Source organism: Pterocles gutturalis, unplaced genomic scaffold (assembly GCF_000699245.1).
Source record: "Pterocles gutturalis isolate BGI_N339 unplaced genomic scaffold, ASM69924v1 scaffold4279, whole genome shotgun sequence".
Classification (NCBI taxonomy): domain Eukaryota; kingdom Metazoa; phylum Chordata; class Aves; order Pterocliformes; family Pteroclidae; genus Pterocles; species Pterocles gutturalis.
The window spans coordinates 4,836-17,572 of NW_010135463.1; the positions used below are offsets into that span (position 1 = coordinate 4,836).

Sequence of the window (12,737 nt, forward strand, 5' to 3'; positions counted from 1 at the left end):
ACATGTCTCCATGATGTCTGTTCTTTCACTGGATGGTGAGAGTGCAGCAGGTCTGCCAGTGACTAGCTGCATTTTCCACCAGGGTCCTAGTCTTCTGGGAGCTGAATACTGGTCCTTCTTGCAGAAGCTCCTCTCCCACAAGGAGTCCCTCCAGATTTTAACGGAGCACATCTTCTTGTTTGTGGGACCAAATGTCTCCAGCCCTCACCCTAACACCCCACGGTGTCTTCTCAGGATTGTTGTGAGCTTGTTTGCCCCACGCCTGGACCCTTAGTGGGGAAGGAAGGCGGTGAACATTGAGTGCACCCCACGTTGCTTTCCTTGCCCTTACAGCACAGCTGAGGTGCAGTCCTCTCCACTGCATTTCCACCCTATCCATCTGACGTAGCTCAGCAAAGGCTCCACCTTGCCTTGGGAGATGGCCTCACCTCCCCCAGTTTTTCTGACAGCCTGGGAAGCTTTGGTACCAGATGAGAGAGTTTCTTTCAGGCTCTTCTTTTGTATGAAATCCCATCTTTGTGGCAGGACGAAACCAGAGCACAGGGATGGGGAAATCGCAGGATTCCTCCCTTTGTAGGTTGCTTTTTCCTACTGGCTCCCCAGCAATAATCTGTTTTCCAGCCATAAACATGCTGTGTCTATGACCATGTTTATGACCATGTTTGTGACCATGGAGGAGAAGCTGTTGTAAAGCCCTGTTGGTGTGTGATGGTGGCTGTGGGAACTCATCATGGCACAGACACCGCTTCTCTCCTCATTCTGACAAGAGGGGCTGGACATGGGTGTCCCAAGCATTACCAAGCCAGTTGTGCCACAGCTGAGCACCCTGTTTTATTTTTCCTGTGAGGATGGTGAGGCCATGGCCCAGGTTGCCCAGAGAAGCTGTGGATGCCCCATCCCTGGAGGGGTTCAAGGCCAGGCTGGATGAGGCTTTGAGCAACCTGGGCTAGTGGGAGGTGTCCCTGCCCATGGCAGGGGGTTGGAACTTGATGATCTTTAAGGTCCCTTCCAACCCAAACCATTCTGTGATTCTGTGAACCACCAGTCCAACACACCTCTTCTCTGCAGGACCACCATCCCGTCCACTGCAGGGATGAGAGCAGCTGGTGAGCACAGGGCGGAGACCAAATGCCCCCCACACTCATGCCAAGTCCTCATGGTGTCTGTTTGCAGTGTGTACCCCCTGTGTCCTGGCAGCTCCCACAGGAAGAAGAAAGCAGGCAGGCAGGAGCCAGCACCTCCAGCCAGGCCCACCTCCAGCACTCCCATCCTCTGAAGCCTGCAAGAGAGCGCTGCAGGTATGTGCTCTGCCTGGTTGTGATCACAGTGCTGTCTGAGACTCTGCAAAAGCCTCTTTGTGTGGAGAGTGATTGCGAAAACATCGCTTGGTGTGCATTCATAGTAACCTCTCTGTTACCTCCTTCAGCTCTTGTTTACAAGAGGGAAGGTGCTGCATGCCCTTGCAGTCTGTCATTGCCCCTGGCTTGTCATGAAACACTTTATTCTGGCCAGGGGCTATGGACAATGTACAAGTCCTTTCCAGATCATTGTCAGTTGAGGTGCTTGGCTGCTCTACAGTTTTGGAGGACCCCAGGGACCCCGTCTGTGAAGGGCAAAGGCTGCTGACCGAGCAGGGCTCAGAGCCGAAGGAAGCCCCCCCAGGAGCTGAAGCTAACCCTATCTGCTGTCATCCTTCTGTGCTCTGCAGGGGATCTGGGAGCTGTCAGAGCAGTGGGACAAGGTGAAGCACCTACAGTCCAGGTACAGGGATCGGGTAGAGAAAGTGCAGGCAGAATGGGCCACGTGGGAAGCGTTGTTGGCAGGGGAACACCAGCAGCCACCCAAGGTACAGGCAGTGATCAACCGTGCCTGGAGCCACAGCCATCCTCTCCAGTGGGCACTGTGGACAGTGGGTCTCTAGGGAGTGGGAGCAGGACTGACACCAGCTGAGGGCAGGGGTTTTCCTGCTCCTCTCCGTGGGGGAGAGGCTGGCAGCAGGACCCAAGGGACAAAAGCAGCTGTCAGCTGTGATGAGGGCAGGGGTTGGGCAACCCTGCCTTGTGCTTCCCGCTACAGGGCCAACTCTGCCGCATTAGGCAGCAGGCTTGAGGCATCTCTGGTCCTAGAAATGACAATGTCTAGTGGACTAGACGATTGTTGAAGGTCCCTGTTAGGAGTGAAAAGCTGGTGTGGATCTCTCAGAGACAAGCACTTTGGCTTTACTGAAAGCATAACATTATCCTGGTGGGAGCCCTGAGACACTGATGCTCATCAAATGGGGACCCAATGCAGCAGAGCTCTGCACAGGAATTAATCTCAAGGAAAAGCACCACAGAGGTAGATACTAAAACTTGCACTGATTAACATATCATACATATGCAATGTCTCATTTTGCACACTGGCAAACTCACTAAAGTAAAGCAGGTGCTGAAATCCACAGCAGGCAAGGCAAGGCACAGCATGGCAAAGCAAGGCATGGCATGGCACAACATGGCAAGGCAAGGCAAAGCACGGCACAGCACGGCAAGACACAGCATGGCATGACAAGGCATGGCAAGGAAAAGCATGGCACGGCAAGGCCATGCACGTGAAGGTACATCACGACAAGGCAGAGACAGGAACGGCAAGGCACGGCACGGCACAGTAAAGCACGGTATGGTATGGCCAGGCAAGGTAAGGCAAGGCACAGCACGGCACACCATGGCAAGGCAGAAGAAGGTACAGCAAGGCATAGCACAGCAAGGCACGGCAAGTCAAGGTACGGCCAGGAACGGCAAGGCACCCTGAGGCATGGCAAGGCAAGGAACAGTGAGGCATAGCATGGAAAAGAAAGGGAAGAAAAGGCAGGGCACGGCAAGGCACGGCACAGCAAAACATGGCACAGCATGGCAAGGCACGGCACAGCAAGCATGGAACAGCACGGCAAGGCAGGGAATGGCAAGGCATGGCACGGCACAGCACAGCATGGAAAGAAAGGCAAGGCAAGACATGGAAAGGCATGTGACAGCACGGCATGGCAAGGAGAGGTACAGCAAGGAAGGGCACAGCACGTCACAGCAAGGTACGGCAAAGCAAGGCAAAGCACGGCACTCTACAGCAAGGAACAGCACGGCAAGGCAAGGAAGGGCAAGGCACAGCAAAACAAGGTAGGGCGAGGCACGGCAAGGCAAGGCATTGCAAGGCATGGCAAGGCATGACAAGCCAAGGCACGTCACATCACAGCAAGGCAAGGCATGGCACGGCAAGGCAAGCTCAGGAAGAGCAAGGCACAACACGACAATGCACGGCACAGCACGGCAAGGAAAGGCAAAGCAAGGCACTGCACGGCAAGGCACGGCACAGCACGGCACGGCAAGGCAAGATATGGCAAGGCATGGCAAGGGACCAAACGGCATGGCAAGGGATGAAATGACATGGCAAGGTACAGCACAGCAAGGCATGGCAAGACGGGGCATGGCAAGGCATGGCACAGCACAGAAAAGCATGTTACAGCACAGCAGGGAAAGGAGAAGTACAGCAAGGCATGGCACAGCATGTCACGGCAAGGCCTGGCACGGCACAGCAAGGCGAGGAACAACAAGGTAAGTTACGGCAAGGCAAGGAACGACAAGGTAAGGTACAGCAAGGCAAGGGCAGGGAAGGGCAGGCAAGGGAAGGCACGGCACAACAAGGCACGGCAAGGGAAGGGAAGGGAAGGGAAGGGAAGGGAAGGGAAGGGAAGGGAAGGGAAGGGAAGGGAAGGGAAAGGCAAGCAGGACACAGCAAGGCACAGCAAGGCATGGCATGGAAAGTCACAGCAAGGCACAACACGACACGGCAAGGGAAAGCATGGCAAGACACATCACAGCATGGCACAGCAAGGCACGGTAAGGCAGGGCAAGGTACGGCAAGGCAAGGCATGTCACGACAAGGTACAGCAAGGCATGGCATGTCACGACAAGGTAAGGCATGGCACGGCAGGGCAAGGCACATCACGGCAAGGTAAGGCAAGGAAAGGCAAGGCATGGCATGGCATGTCACGGCAAGGCAAGGCAAGGCACAGCATGGCACAGAAAGACATGTCATGTACAGCAAGGCATGACAAGGCACGGCAAGGCAAGGAACAGCAAGGCAAAGCAAGGCCAAGCAGGGCAAGGCACGGTACAGCACAGCAAGACAGGGCATGGCACGACAAGGCATGGCAAGGCAATGCATGGCACGGCAAAGGATGTTATGGCACGGCAAGGCAAGGCAAGGTATGGCACAGCATGGCAAGTCACGGCAAGGCAAGACACGGCATGACACGGCAAGACACATCATGGCATGGCACAGCAAGGCACGACAAGGCAAAGGAAGGCACGGCAAGGCAAGGCACAGCAAGGAACAGCAAGGCACAGCAAGGCACGACAAGGCAAAGGAAGGCACGGCAAGGCAAGGCATGGCAAGGCACAGCAAGGCAGGACAAGGCAAAGGAAGGCACGGCAAGGCAAGGCACAGCAAGGCAGGACAAGGCATGGCAAGGCACGGAAAGGCACATCACGGCAAGGCACAGCAAGGCAAGGCATGGCACGGCACAGCACGACACGACACAGCACGGCAAGGCACAACCAGGCACATCAACACAGGGCACGGGAATGCACCCCAAGGCAAGGCATGCGCGACACAGCAAGGTAAGGTATGTCAAGGCAAGGCAAGGCATGGCACAGCACAGCTACCGATCTCTGGCCCGCTGGGATCGACACAGCGCACTGAAACACACCAAACGCACTCTGGTTTGCTGAAGGGGGAACATTGCCGAGAGCAAATGCTACTGTCCTGTATGCAAGATCACAATTTATTACCAAGGATTACATCATCTCAGTTTTGTTTTTACATTCTACTGACCTTCAGGTTTTGTTTGTTTTCCACTACATGGTGTTTTGAACCTGCTGCTTCTCACGCTTGCATTAGGATTTTCTGCAGTGCTGCCTCACTTGTCCACAATCATTCGCTAACCTGAAGGTCAGTTTACATTTTTGCTAACCACCAGTTCTTTATTCCCACAGTATGTGTTCAGCTCAATGTATTCCCTACATACACAAGACATCCTTGTATTGTTATGTAAAGTGCTGGGCTGCAGGTGCCCCCCAGGGTCACACAGCTCAGAACTTTCAGTGTGTGAGTAACCCCTGGTTACGGTCCATTGCCTTTGGTCAGGTAGGGTCACCTCCTGTTCCTCTGCTTGCACCTGTAGGGGAATGAGAAGATGTTGAATTAGGATTTGACTTCCAGGACATGAAGCTTTTCCCTTAAGAGACTGGAAGAAGAAGGCCTTGCCCTTAAGGAAAATGGAAGAGGAGGTGATGGAGGACCTGACACAGCTGGAAGGAGAACTGATTGGAATGTAAACAAGGGAACGAATCTGCTAGAAAGTAGTGTAGTTTTTTTAGTTAATAGCCAATAAAAAGTTCTGTAGATGACGTATTCACAGCAGTAAAAGACTAAAAAAGGAGTTGTAAAAGAGCAATAAAGTGATTCTTCTTCACCACCTGCCAGAGTTCGCTCTTTGATTCCGTTGCATGCACCGGTGTGTCCTGTAATTCCTGTTCACTTGTAGGTTCAGGTCAGATGTGGACCTCTGGACTCAGCAGCCAAGCTGCTTAACCTGAGTGTTTTGGAAACAGGTGCTTGTGGCTGTTGAAGACTTGCAGGTCTGAGGGTGTGTGCGGGAGGATGTCTTTGGAAGAAGATTCATGTGTCAAGAACTTGGGCACAGATTTGGTTTTTTCCTGTGTTCAGCAAGAGGGGAAGAAAAACCTGAAAACAGTGTATGTTTGCAAATCCTTGAGTGCTTGTTCTTAAATCTCTCTCAAGAGTAAACATTTGACCTAATTTTTAAGTAGAGTTTAAAAACTTGGCTAAATGTCAATGACTTGCTTTGTGCATACTATATGAAAGTGTCACACCGACCATGTGTGCTGTTTTCAATGGGTTTTTCTGTACTTGTCTATCTTTGCTCTTACATGTCAACTTTTTGTCTCAGTACTGCAGAAGCAGTCTTGCAAAAAATGGATGACACGGAAAAGATGCATATACGGCGAATGATGGAAGGCCTTGGATGCAAGGACCATGAAGAAGTAGATGCTCGTTTATTTTACTATTTTTTGTGTAAGTCGTGTGTTTCACATAAGGGAATTATTTCATTGTAGTTTTGATTTAGCAGAAATAACTTGTTCCAAAGAATACTGTAGTCTGAAATAACATCTGTTTTTTCTCTCTAATTATAATTTAACCTCTTACTGTTGCGGTCATGCTTCAGATACACTCAAAGGGTGGAAGAAATAACTTCAGAAGACATGAAATATCAGTAATGTGCTGAAATACGTCGTATACTACGCTTTCTGGATTGCCTTGTGATTTTTAAATGAACACTGTTTTCACTTCAGATCTTACCAAGGACTGGATTCCTTGATGTCTGCTGTATCTGTCTTTGTTCTTGTGCCAGCCTTGCCTGTGAGCTTAAGTCGTCCTCTGTCCCTAGAGGAACTGATGTTAAATTATATACAGCAATCATATTTCCTCTGTCTTAGTTTTGGTCTATTGAATTAAGTTCTTCTACTGTCTGTTTGAATGACAGGCACTTCATTTTTATAAACATCTTCATCGCTTGCTTTCATGTTTATTTGTTTAGATCTGAATTATTCCTTTTTATTTTTTTTTCTGTATCTGTATAAGTATTTAACTACCACATGTACTAAACCCTGTTTTAAAGCAGAAATTCTTGTTTCTAATCTTGGGTGCCAGAATGATGTTCCTATTCTTACCTCCTGGACCTTAATTCAACCTTTTGTGTCTATGGGGTGCCTTGATAATGTTACTGTATAGGCACCGGATACGCCCTTGTCAGGTTTTCTGCATATTTGTGACTGGTCATTCTTGTTTCTGTGAACTAGGAAAACCTCGGCATGTACTCCTGAGGAAATAAAGAAATCCAAAGAGCTGATGAAGAAATAGCTGATAATCAAGGTGGCATTGTAGGTTAGTTATGGTTTAAGTTTTCTTTACTCTACTTTAGCCAAAAGCCTTGTTTTAAACAACTGAGACAAGCCGAACTACTGGGTCCTTTTCATCCAATAAAAAAATTTGCATTGCTGTTGACCGTAGAAGCCATAGCCACGGACTCTAGGTCTGTACTGTCATGAGCTTGGAACAGGTATTTAGAGAAAAAAAAAAAAAGAGGGAATTGGTGCTTTTCCATAATGCTTCCATGATAAAAGGCAAGATGTGGCTGTGGGAATAATAAGAAATGGACGGTATATCTCAGAATGAGAAAGAGTGATCTCGCTACACTAGCAGCATGGCAGTTGGGACGGTTTTGAGCAGCACAGCGAGACTTTTCAGGAAGTAAGGTAGGCTCACAGATGTGTATGGAAAGCTCCCCCGGAGCGTGAAGATCAGCAGGGGAAATCGCATTGTTCAGTTTTGTGTTTAGCAGGTAGTCAGTGGAAGCTGCGGTCTGGGCCTGTGATTAGGAGCTGTCATCGTGTTACTCAGTGGGAAATAACATGAGGAATAAGGTTAAATCATAAAAGGCTGTATTATGTTTGAAGTGAAGGGGAAAAGCTTTCGAGAGTTTCTAGAGAATGATAGCTGTGATTAAGGCACTCAGTCCAGAAGTCCTCGTAGGAGCCTTCTGGATGGAACAGAATGGGTAGAGACTGTACTTTAGGACTGTAAGAGATGGTTAGAAAATCAGCATTGTCTCAACCTTGTCATCAAGGACATGACACTCCCAGTTAGACTACAACGTCCCTTCTTATGGATTTGATGCGTCGTGGGAGCAAGACCCGTGTCTTGGCAGGCCTGTTGTAGCAAAGTTCTCATATCATAAGAAAATCTCCAGGGTAAAGTAAAACACAATTGCCACTTTCTGTGACAAAGGCGCAGCGGGTGTGAAAAGAACTCATTTTCCCGGCAACGCACCCTGGTCCTGGTACAGAACAGATTGATGGGGGACAGAGTGGAAAGGTCTTGTTCCACAGCCCTGCCCTGCCCAAGACTATCCGTACCTCTGTAAGGACGGGAACAATAAGCTGCGGGTGTAACGGCTATCCAACTAGAAAGATGGCAGACACCGTGCCAAGCACTGTGGCGAAATCTTTACCCTGAGGTGAACTTTGCTCATTATAATATCATTATAATACCAAAACACACCTCCATCCCGAAGGCTACCCACCTCCAAGGTAGAGCACTCCCCAGGTACTCCTCTCTGGGCGTGCGCAACGGTGCTACCTGGCAGAGGTGGAGATAGGAAAATCAGTTCCTGGGGAGAGGTGGGGATTCCTGAGGTAGAGGAGGAGCAAGGTGTGTAACTTAGTATAAAAGGTCATCCCCTGGAAACCTAAAGTTGAAGCCTTCCCCACCAAGGATCAACGATGATCATTAAGACCAGCGGGACACTGCTGGCTCCGGGTCTGGGGGACGCTCCAGGGGACGCCTTGGACCCGCAGTGATAGATATATTCCTCTTTTCCTGTATTTACTTTACTTTTCACTCCTTTTATCTATCGCACGTCGCTTACAGACACAAAATAATAAAGTTTTTACTGTTTAACTGAAGCTAACCCCTTTTGGCGTGGTTGCCTTAATTTTGCACTTAGAGATCTCAGCAAAGAACCATCATGAGTCCTTAGTGGACCATGACAGGACAGAAAAGGAAAAAACTAAAATGTACTTTTATCATGGAGAAAGTGCCAAGGGAAAGTGTGTCAGTGTTGATGTAAAGAAGATGGGTGGCGCAAGGGGAAGAGGAGCAGAGAAGCAGAGCAATTCGTGTCTTTGTGACTGGAGTACCAAGGTCTGGAGATGATCCCAAAATAATTTTTCAGTTTTCCATGTGCTGTCTCTGTATCTTGTGTCACTTATCTTGCATTCAGAAAGCAGTGTGACCTTTTGGAGGGAAGATAACAAAAAGGGTAGTGCTTTCCAAGGCATAAAATTTACTTAATTTTAGTGAGCAGTTAGGTGAACACAGCACGTACAAAGAACTCACTTCTTTTTGTGGTTTGAACACTTACTTCCACTGAAATGGGTTTGTCAGTGTTTCCTTTTGTGGTGCTTTTTTTAGGGGCTTGAAATCTTGAGATGTATTGGGAAAGATTACTAAAACAAATGAGAAAACCTCACAAAGCAACCCTCCCGCTTCCCCACCCCTCCCCCAAAGAAAAAAAAAAGAAAAATTAAAAACCATCCACAAAAAAGTTTGTAAGAGATGGTGGCTTTAGATCAGAGGGAAGCAGATGCAGGCTGAAAGCGTGGTCATTTACATTCATAATGGAAGCTTGCTTCCAAAACCTGTAATTGAGTTAAGTCCTGTCTCTGTTCTCGGTGGTTGCCAAATAGCTGTAAAACTCCTGGTATGATTTGTTTCCTGCCACCCAGTCACAGTGGGCTGACACAGGCTGCGTTCTTCTATTGCTCATGCCACTTACTCCATGAGCCCAATGAGTAGAGACCCCGATGCCGGTCTGAAAACTCGAGTTCCAGTGATTTTATAGCCATAACATTTGTCGTGCACTTTCTCTTTAAAAGAGTGCTGGTTTATTGATGTCAATATTCCTGTGTTTTCATTCTAGGCCTACCAGATGTGACCTTCAGTTATTTTCTTCGATGAGATAGACGCTCTTGCTCCTGTGAGGTCCAGTAAACAAGACCAAGTTCATAGGTAGTACATTTTTTCTGTCTATGTCAATGCTGCTTGATCTTTGTGAAAAGAAGATCACAACCTATTTAACTTGATGTGACAGTTATTTATCCTGAAAACTGGTGATTCGGTGCTAAATTTCAGACGATTCTTAAACAATAATTGAAAACAATTCACTAAGCTTGATATCAGGACAAAGTCTATGTTACCTTATCTATTTTTTGATGTCTCATTACGAGTCTTTCACCGATCAGCATCTCATCAGGAAAAGCTTGCCCTTTTTGAGTGGTCATTGGAGAAAGCACTCATAAAATGGACTTGAACTAATGAATTATAACCAGGCTTATTTTCTGATAGGTCTTTGTTCAGACTGTGCTCCAGGCTGACTCGGGCGTGTGCCCACTCTGATTTGAAAATGGTGCAGTCACAGTTGTGCAGCAGTTACCCAGACTCACACATCTTGCTGAAGGGTTAGCCTTGTCTTTTCAGGCACACCACCACACCAGCTGATGTGTGAGGCTTTTTGGGAGTTACAGGACACCTAAGCAGTTTCAAAATCAGGCAGAAATACAGGTCTGTGTCTATGTAGCAATGTCTATATTTGAGTCCAAGTGAAAATTTTACCTTCTTGTTACGGAGTCGTTCTTTTGTTGTTTTGTTCTGATGTTTCGGCTTCACGTCCTCCTATTTCATATGACAGTGTGACTGACACATAGTTATTTGTTAGCTTACACTACATGGTTTAGTTTTCTTACCCAAGCTTACATTTTACCAGTTGATGCAAGAAGCTCAAAGAACAGCACGGAGTCTAATTTATATCCCACATATCCATTTGTGGTGGGAGGCTGCTGGAGCTACGCTGAAAGCGACTTTTACTACACTACTGCAGAGCATTCCAACGTTTGCTCCAGTTTTATTGCTTGCAACGTCTGATGTGTGTCATGAAGATCTCCCAAAAGAGGTATTTCTCTCAAGACTATTCTTACTTTTTTATTCAATTTCATGTTAATTTATAAATCCTTTAAGCATTGGAGTACTGTGCACTCTTCTGCAAAGTCATCCTGTTACTATTCAGACACCCTAACCAGGTCTCTTAAAATTTGCTGAGACAAAACAAAGCTGAAAGCATTTGTCTGAAGTGTTTTCTCAGTCAAGAGATTGACTTTGACCCAACTTTTTCCCCATTCTCACAACTCATGCTTATTAGACAGATGTGTACATTTAATTCAGTCAATAATCCCAGGGACTCAGAAGATGGCTAGGTATCTGCTTAGTCACAAATGTACGGTGCTTGACATGTAAATGGGAAAAAGAGAGTTTTACTGCAAAGTGAAAGATATTTTTTTCTGAAAAGCTACAGTGCTCACACTGTTAATGATGGAATGTAATTTCAATTTTAAAATATTTAATAAAAAATCAATTTCTCTGTTCATAGAGGTGAAAGCTTTACAAATTAGAAACCTAAGTTCAGCTTCTGTTGAAGTAACTTCGAAAACGGTTTTTAGTTGTACTCATGAACAAAACTCAGTAAGAGTACATGCTTAGCTTTCTAGACATTTGAGAGTGTGCATTAAAGGAGGGTGTTCAAAATCTGAATATGCTGCTCCGATTATTTTGTCTCAGTTAATTTAGGGGGGTAGGGAGGTGCTACCTAGATGTGTTTATCATCAGATACTTTGAAAGTCCTTAACTTCCTACAGAAATTTTTCTATTAATAAATTCCTTCTAACGTAACTATTGAAATTCCTTCCATACTTTTTGGTAGTAGAGGTTGAAAAATTGAATAAAACTTGAAAGTATGCAACTTTAGACACTTTATTTAAATTAATTTAAAGAAAAAAAACCCCAATCAAAACCTTACCAAAAAGCCCACCCTTGTCTCCTGAACCCTGCTTGTTCCCTCTGTAGCTGCCATAAAGATTCAAACTACAGGACAGCAAGGCAGGTAAACACAAAATCAGCAGTCTTGGAAGTGGTGAATGTCACCACTTTTTCAGTGTATACAGTCCCTTCGGTGATCTTAGAGAAGATCTTTTAATTTGCCATGCTAACCTGTTAAAATCGAGTCTTTTGAGGCCAGGAAGATGACTTTTCACAGTTTTCTTATCCAAATGATTACTCAGTTCAGTTTAGAAAGGTACTCCTCTTTTGGGAAGAGAATATGAATTTGTGTGGCCTTATATCTGAAATACCTTTTCTCCTCATGCTTTAGGTACAAGAATTGTTTGTTAATGATGAGGAAGTTTTCAAAGTCCAGTTGCCTGGTAGGGACAAAAGAACATTTTTGGAAGACGTATTTATAAATCAAGCTTCTAAACCGCCTGCATCAAAAAACAACAGAGGTGAGAATATTCTACATATCAAACTTTGCTAACTCTAAATTAATAGCTATAGAGTGCTTTAGTGGTAATTCCCTATCAATAATTTCTCAGATGCTCGTATTTGAGTACTATAAATTGACTAAAAGTTTCTGGTTCATTGAAGCTTGGCAGACATTGGAAGTACTGCCTGTAACACCTCCACCTAAGCCTCGACAGCTGACAGAGGAAGACATAAGGCAGCTGGAGGAGCAGGAGGAGGATACGTTGCGTGAACTTAGGATATTCTTCAGGGATGTGACTCAGAGACTTGTTATTGACAGACATTTCAGAGCTTTTACAAAGCCTGTTGACCCAGAGGAGGTAAATCAGTGTTGGTCTGTAATACCATTGTACCTGCGTGTATTCATCATTTCTCTCTGTGTGCATTTGTCAGTCTTTGCGTGCTCTTTATAGGAAGGTTTATCCTTGTATTTAGGACAGTGCTATTCTGACTGTTCAAGAAGCATGAAGTGAATTTTGCTTTGACTTGTGCTGACTCCCAGAGGCTCTCAAATGTCTGATATTTGAGGATTCACTGTAAGCCCTGGGTTCCTTCTAAAATGTCTTTAGAACTTCAGAATATTTCAGATGGAAGGGACCTACAATAATCACCTAGTCCAGCTGCCAGTCAGACCAAATGCCAACGCACTTCGCTCATGAAAAGGTTTGATATGTAGGCGTGTTAGAGCACTGAACAGCAGAGAGATCTCTTTCTTC

General features: G+C 46.3%; 1 pseudogene; it reads left to right on the top strand.

The window, feature by feature from the left end:
- Positions 1–3,523: 3,523 nt before the first annotated feature.
- Positions 3,524–12,341, top strand: LOC104467912 (annotated as a pseudogene).
- Positions 12,342–12,737: the final 396 nt, after the last annotated feature.